Source organism: Saccostrea cucullata, unplaced genomic scaffold (genome assembly GCF_032062105.1).
Source record: "Saccostrea cucullata isolate Sc308-1 unplaced genomic scaffold, CSIRO_AGI_Scuc_v1 ctg1562, whole genome shotgun sequence".
Lineage (NCBI taxonomy): Eukaryota > Metazoa > Mollusca > Bivalvia > Ostreida > Ostreidae > Saccostrea > Saccostrea cuccullata.
In genome coordinates this window covers 125,367-133,668 of record NW_026917973.1, presented here as the reverse complement: position 1 = coordinate 133,668, position 8,302 = coordinate 125,367, and the positions used below count along the sequence as shown (strand labels likewise).

The window sequence follows — 8,302 nt, the reverse complement described above, 5'->3', positions numbered from 1 at the left end:
TATAACATAAATAATCACTTCGTATGTTCGCGGAAGTTAATTATTGTAAACAACAGTATAACAACGGTAAAACATACATCTACAGACATACTTGTGATACGCACCCATGAACGTCCTTGAATTGAGTCTTCATACTTCATGTACTTGTGTATGAACTTTTGTGATTTTCCAGGTTCCTTATGATAACTGTATGGAACAGGGACCATATCTTTAAACTACTGATTTGTTATTATATTGTTTATCTCTATCTCTTATTAAAATGAATACTTTATTAGATTGTGCACTGCTTAGAAAAATTTTAAATTTTTATCATTCATAGCTGCACTTTTTCAGTTTTTTAGTTCAAATCGACGTTAAATACTGTTTAAGTGTACGGAATACAAGCTGGTACCAGGCTGCTTGACCGAGGGACCCACAACCCTATCCCCACCAAGAATTGCCTCACAGGAGATAAAATGTCACTTATCTAGAGAGACCCCTCCCACTACGTGCCGTCAGATAGGACCTTGAAAGAGCAACACCAGTACTGATCGTTACCTAGAGACACAAAACGTGACGCCAAGAAGATGCAGAGCGAGGACCAATGGGTGGACTTCATGAGACAGAGAGACACACCCTCTGTTAATTTTGTATTTTGCGGTGTAGGGATTATTATACTGGCAATAAGCGCAGTGTTTTTTTTTTGTTGTTGTTGTTGAAATTAAATGGAAACGTAAGGGAAAAAGAAATCAAAGGAAAGGGAAAATGAAACCGTTAACTTGATCGGTTATGCTCTCGTACTTTTCTGGCTCTTTCATTATTTTTTCCCAGCCTTGTAATCACCGTTAAATATGCAATTGTTTTTATCAGTTTGCTAATTAAACAAAAATACATACAGTGTTATAAAGATTGGTATGGGGTTTGGTCAAGGTTCGGAGATTTACATTCTTTGTAATAGAAGATGAATTGCTATAATTACCCAAAAGTATCACCATGACCACAATTTACTTTTTTTTTATTTCAGGTTACTACCACAAAGACATAGGTGTATTACAAAATGGAATACCCAAATGTAGCCTATTCGGATACACTCTGGATTGACCCAGCATGCCCCCGCGGGATCTGACGCCTTTGTTACCATAGAAAGAGCCGACCGAAGGAGATATTACGGCTATTATCACGAGGCCATTGAGCAGGAAAGAGAACGAAGAAAGAAGGAGCTTCCTGAAAGTATGAGAGTGGAAGCCAGACACATTCCGATGTTAAAGAGATAAGTGCAACTCCAGGACAATAAATACAAAAGTGTGCTTTTATTCGTGCAGTATTATATTTGTGTAATAATTGTTAATACGTCACCGATAATTGGACTATGCTTGTATAACTAGATGTTTATCAAACTTGTTTTGCTGTTTTTTTTTTACTTTAAAAATAAATTACACCTGAAATGTTTTTGTTGCACATATTATATGCAGAATGAAGACAATTTGAAACATAGGTAATCAGAGATTACAGAGCTCAACTCAACAAATGTTGTCTGTAGGTAAGGCAGAGTCCTACATTAAGCTTACAATCTAGAAGTTTACATCAAAAATGTGAAATTTATGCAATGTTATCTGATATGGCTTGTAGTAACTTGAATTGAAAACTTAAAGTAATTTGTAAGTGTTCATCTCTTAAGACAACACCCATGTGAAGTTGGTTCATGTAGGCGCAATATTTTCATAGTAATATATCTGCAACCATAACTTTTATATGGTTCATAATCTATCAAATGTATGTCAGATCCAGCAGCCGAAGCAGTTCCATTAGTGTGTGTCCTAAGATGGATCATCCTTGCAAGTTTGATTCAGGAAGGGTTTATATTAGAGATGGCAATTCTTAATCGATTAATCGGTCGGAACGATGCTAATCGGTTAGAAAATCCGTAATCGGTTAGTCGGAAAAAAATAAAAATATATGTAAATTTGAAATATTTTCTTAAAATTCACTTCTTGAAGAGGGAATCACTTTATAAAGTTCATAGATCGTTTTTACGTAACTTGTAATTAAATGATTTGGAGGTAATTATAGCTCTCCTGATTGAGGTCACGGGGTAACTGGTCAGTTAGTACAGTGTTAATTGCTGTTTTTTAAACATCATATTGATACCCCGACTGCCCTGCATGTGATTTTTAATGAGAGTTAGCAATGTTAGTTAGTATGTGTATATTTTGCCGTTATCTATTTAAGGAATAACTGTCTTATTTTTCGATTTCATGAAGTGATTAATCGATTGGCTTGCGTGATAATTTTCATAAACACCGTAGGCGTTTATGCATAAAAATATCACGCAAGCCAAACGATTGATCATCTTCATGAAATTGAAAAATCTGACAGTTATTCCTCATATTTACATGCTTTGATTCCGCCAATCCACGTGCTTCAAGCCCTTGATATGTCTAGCTGTTCGTCCCACCCTGCACGTGTTTTTTTGGAAGCGCGCCAAAACATTGATGGGGAAATAAAGTACATATACAATTGGTAATTTTATCTCGGACAAAGACTTTAGAAATGTAAATATTAAGTTATATCAGAAAAAACCCAGTGTAAATAAATTAAGTGAGTGTTCAGACATAAAGTTTTGATTATGGTGACAATGCAGAACATCTTTTACGTCTGCGTTGGAAAATTATCTGTCATGTCTGATTCTCAGGCAATATTCTTGGTTTTCTAATTTTTTCTTGTCTATTGAAATTAAAATAAAATATACTCCCACATAAAATATCCCGATCAAAATATTTAATTCAACAGAATGAAAATTAAATAATTTCTCTTACAGCCTTCTTGTGTATATGAAGAAATGTCAAAATGAACATTTTGATACGACTAATCGGTTAATCGGTCGAAACGTCTTACGGTTAACCCATTTGCAATTCTGTAACCGATTGCCATCCCTAGTTTATACCTATTTTAAGATGAAAGTGCTCAAAACCTTTAACTGTTTGCTAATCCTAAAAATGTACTTCCAATTAAGCATCCAAAGCAAGCCAGTTAGTATGTATCCTGAGATGTATCATCCATGCAAGTTTTCTCAACATAGGGCTCGTAGTTACTTGGAAATGAGACCTGCATCAAAAACTTTAACTTGTTTACTCATGCAGAAAAAAGTAGGCTATATTTGATTTAGCAGCCGAAGCAAGACTGGTAGTGTTCATCCTTAGATGTGTCATCCATGCAAGTTTGCTCAATATACAGATACTTGGCTCATAGATACTTAGAAATAAGATCTGCATTAAAAACTTTTACAGTGCACAAATATAGAAAATGTAAATCAGATTCAGCAGCCGAAACAAGTCTAGTAGTGTACATCCTTTTATGTATCATCCAACCAAGTTTGCTCAACATAGGGCTCATATATGTAGTTACTTAGAAATAAGATAACCACAAAAACATTAACCTGTTCATTGATCCGGAAAATATAGGTAAGATCTACATGTAGAATCCAAAGCAAAGACCAAAAACATAAACCAAAAATGTTAACCTTGTCATTCCTTAGCTGACATTGCCGAATCTAAAACATTATTCGGTACAATGAAAACACAGCATCTTCTACGCAGCACAGTTAAGGTTACAAATAGAAATATCGGCGATTTTTTAAGATGAAAAATACAAACTTTATAAGGATGGGCGATTCTTTTAGGACTTCACTGATATAAAAAAAATGTACTGTGGTTTAAATCTTCATGTTGGGGACATTTAGATTTTTTTTATTTAGACTTGCCACGTGATGTCGACGTCAGATGATTTTAGCAATTACACTTGCAGTTTAGAGGTCATTTATAAATTCCTATATTGCAAGGACACAAGCCAGTTAAAAATCTTTAACTTTAATTTATAATCCTTTTCAATACTATATGTAGTTTATGAAAAAAACTGCTAACCTACATTGTATATCGATTCCTTTTTTGAATTGCTAAAATTTATTTTGTTGGACGGCAGGTTGAATATTATGCTGATCAACTACATTAAATATAGCTGTAAATAATTTATTTGCAAGATTTCATGAGGTTCGCAGCACTTTTCAAATATACTAATGCTTCTGGAGTTTATGTGTAAAAACTTCACAAGATACATTGAGGGTATACCCTTGCAATAAATAGATTTATTAGGGCCTTTCCATTACTTTTTCAATTAACCTGCATACAAACACACGACAACATCACTTGTCTGGAGAATGTACAGACAGTTTATCAATAAAATATTAAAATAGACATCGCATCCAAGTTAACGGCCTTTTATTTAATTGTAAATAATATTTTATTTTAGAACAAAAGACATTTTTCATTGTACAAAATGTGACTTGATCAGCCTCACACTGTGTACAAACTGCGTCATTTTTGCGAGAAGACATCACATTGACAAATGCATTGCGATCGATGCATCGTTTATATTGTGTGTGATTTAACAAACGACAAAACTGCATGTTATAGTAAGTTTGTATATAGTATACAGCTATCCAGCTGTCGGAAATAACAAATAATTTTTTTATTGTGGAACTGTAGATGCCTCATTCTTCGCGAGTACTTTTCATCGCGAACTGGCTCTTAAACGTCAAATCGCGAGAATTATGATTCGCGAATGGAAGGTTCATTAACAGAATTTATATAGATTTCAGCACCACAAAAATAAAAGCGAGTAATTTTTTTCGTGAGTGATGCTTCTCGCGAAATTTTGCGGAAATTAATTCCTCGCGTATAATTAGGAATCTACAGTATTTTGAAGACCATATATTATGTGTGACGTCAAAGTAAACATTTCCCGTACAAATAAGGCCCCGCCTCCTTACTTTAACCTTAACTGTGCTACGAACCTAATATTGCGATGTATTGTTACGTTTTAAACGCAGTAAAAGCTATGAAAAGCCTTAACAGTACCTTAACAGTACTGCGTTCATTTTTAATCAAATTCCTCCCTTCATTTTAACAGTTAATTGTATCGCCCCGAACGGTGCGACATATTGCGACTGTACATGTTTTTCCTTTCCTCAAAGGACGGATAATGGCTGCAGATTTGTTGTGCGGTCACTTAGCTTCTAAATGGTTACCATTGCCATGGAAACCTGCAAAAAGCGACGAAATTTGTCCGAGAGTATTTTCTTCGGTCCCTTGAACAGTCGTCATAAAACTTTATTAATTCAATGATTAGTATCTGTTATTGTGCGATCAGCATTTAAAAATTGCATATTGTCATTAGTTGCTATGGAAAGAGGGGGAAAGTGAAAATTCTTAAATCTTCGATATTAAAATCAAAGTACTAAAGTACTGATAGGAGTTGGTGGTTGTCCAAGCTTAGCTAACTGGTATTGTTTTAGTGATTAAAAAATGAAAGAATTGTCCAGCACGGGGCGACAAACGCTATTACAGTACCCGTATCGTTATTCTTTACAGGATACACGATACGATAGGATACACGCACGATACGATAGGATACACGCACGATAGGACAGGATACACGCACGATAGGATAAACGCAAAACACGATAAACGCAAAACACGATACACGCAAAACACGATAAACGCAAAACACGATAGACCTGATAAACGATCTACACGATAGGATAAACGCAAAACCTGATAGGATTGTTATAAAATGCGGAACGTTTTTTGACAAGACGAAAAAATTATTTTGAATTAAATCTAAAGATTAAAGATTATTTAAATAAAATTATATTTTAATTCAAATACTCGCAGAGCTTCAAATCTAAACTATAAAGTACATTTAATTATTATAAAAATAACCTGAAATCTCTGTATTAATTTTACAAAAGTTGTTTATTTATATATATATATAAAATTGACAGTGATTAAATGGATGTTTATGAAATGGAGACTGTATTTTTTTTTAAAATTTCTTCTCAAGTGTGTGAATTTTGAAACTCTATAAACAGATTTATTATTCATGAAAAATATACATTTTAATTTTCTATCTTATAAATTTATCTACAAGTACCTAGTTATTTCACGGAAGAAATTTACGCAATAAATTAAAAATTTGTATTTAATTTCTAAAGCTTACAATCTGCGATGTATCCAAAAATCGCAATTAAATATTAATATTGATATTAATATAACATTGTACGTAATGAAAAAGAATCAACGGAGTAAGTTTAGGGACTTCATTTCATTAAATTGATTTATATGAATTTTTATTTAACATTCAAGATTATTTTTTAATCCATAAATCGTACAATTATTTAATGTGTTTTGAATTAAATCTTTGATAACACTGTTCAAACAAGTTTAATAGGAACAAAATTCCGAAAATAAGAAGTTGCGTTTCAGTAGAACCAGGTAGTATTCGAGGTTACTAATTGACCCTGGGTGAGAAATCAGTACAGGTATGTTGACAGTGATCGCACACACGGGCCGAGGTGTCTCTTAGGGGAGAAGGGGGAGGGGGCGGTTGACCGCACAGGAAGACAGTGTGCTAATTAGAGAGCTACACCTACGTGTCAGTTTTCTTGTAAGGAAAGGTCTTCGATTTATTTTTATTTTTGGCATCCCGATGGATTATATTTTGAGTTTATTTCCACGCCGAAAAGGTAAGCTGTTAAAAAACATTATTTTTATGCTATCTAATGCCAGATAAAATTAATGAAAATCTTTTATTTTATAGTAACAGCCATGGTGTGATAAATTGGGTAGAATATTTTCATTGATTATATTTTATAATTTTGATTTCTTTTATTAATTTAGACATGTGTCAAGGAATTTATAAATAGCTTTAAAAAATAAATTGAAAATTTGAACGTATACGGCCAAAATCGTTGTTAAAATCGTCTGGATCATTGTCTTATGTTATATTATATTTGTAACATCAAGACTTTAAATAATTGTGCATACATGCAGGTCAGACGCGTAAACATATTTCTAACGTTATCAGACGATAAACAAGGAAAAACAGAATATTGCATAAAAAAGATACATATCAATATCCTGCTAATTATTTATTTATTTGCTTTTTGTGTACGCGAACATCGTAGCTTACCAAAAGTCTTTCTCCGGTAACTCCGATTCATTTAAGAAAATCATATTAATAGTATTTAATTTTGACAAAATAAATCATACAATTCGATAAATTATTTTTTAAAGAAATAGAGCAGGTGATCGATCTACTTATAATTTCATTTCCGAAAAATAGAGTTACTGTTTAAATTTTGACAATTACTCTCTGCTTTACCATGATATGATTATTTTATTTATATAATTATTTATTAATAAATCAATTTATTCGTTCATAAAATACGCAGTTAATTTTTCTTCCTTCTACGCTTTAATATTTCTTATATTGATGAAAAAGAAAGGGATAAATCTTTATTTCCTCTTTTTCGTTCGATTTAATCTTATTTCTATTAACAAAACGAAAAAGAAACTCGGAATAGCTCAGTAGTTTCTTTACATAGTAAAGATAAGAAGCGAGGGTTTGCGAATATACACGATAAACGCAAAACACGATACACGATAGAACCTGATAAACGATCTACACGATAAACGTAAAACACGATAAACGGAAAACACGATAGAAAACGCAAAACCTGATAAACGGAAAACACGATACGATAGGATACGATAGGATACACGCACGATACGATAGGATACACGCACGATACGATAGGATACACGCACGATAGAACACGATAGAATTGTAAAGAATAACGATGCGGGTACTGTACCTGCAATGGCAGTCTCTCTTGTTATATTATTTTATTTAATGTCTAGAATGTTTATTGCAATTGTCTCTATAAACCTTATACAAATTATTATAAGATTCTTTAGAGATATTCCAAAGTTATACGCGAAACTTAAAAGCCGATGATTTCTTGAGTAAGACTTGGAAACCATGTAAATTCGTCACGAGACTCCTACATGTACATGTTGACGTCATTAATTTTCACATTGTGACGTCACAAAGATGGAGAAATTGATTACTTTTCATATGCTATTCATTAAGGAATGTTTTTCAGTTTTGTGTGAGTTATTGGTGTGTGAATCACACAGACTTGTCACGTAGGCTAGCGCGCTTCATGAAAAATATGCCTATGTGCAAGTCTGTGTGATTCATACACCAATAATTCACACTAAACTGAACAACATTCCTTATATTTACATTTTACATGTTTGGAAGCAACTAAAATATGCTAAATATTTGAATTTCTCGCTGCCTTATATCGTTGCGTTTTTACTAACGTCGCTGCAGACTCATTGTGACGTCACGTTAACGCACGTTTCTCCGTGTATATTTCTACGCGTGAGTATACACAAAAATGGTTTTCAAATCAATTTCA

The 8,302-nt window shown here is 33.1% G+C and overlaps 1 long non-coding RNA gene across 1 annotated transcript; it reads left to right on the top strand.

Moving 5' to 3' along the window:
- The first annotated feature begins 205 nt into the window (after positions 1–205).
- Positions 206–1,384, top strand: LOC134271020 (uncharacterized). The gene is made up of 2 exons (XR_009992944.1): positions 206–587; positions 1,004–1,384. It is a non-coding gene; the product is annotated as an uncharacterized LOC134271020 (long non-coding RNA).
- The last annotated feature ends 6,918 nt before the right edge of the window (positions 1,385–8,302 follow it).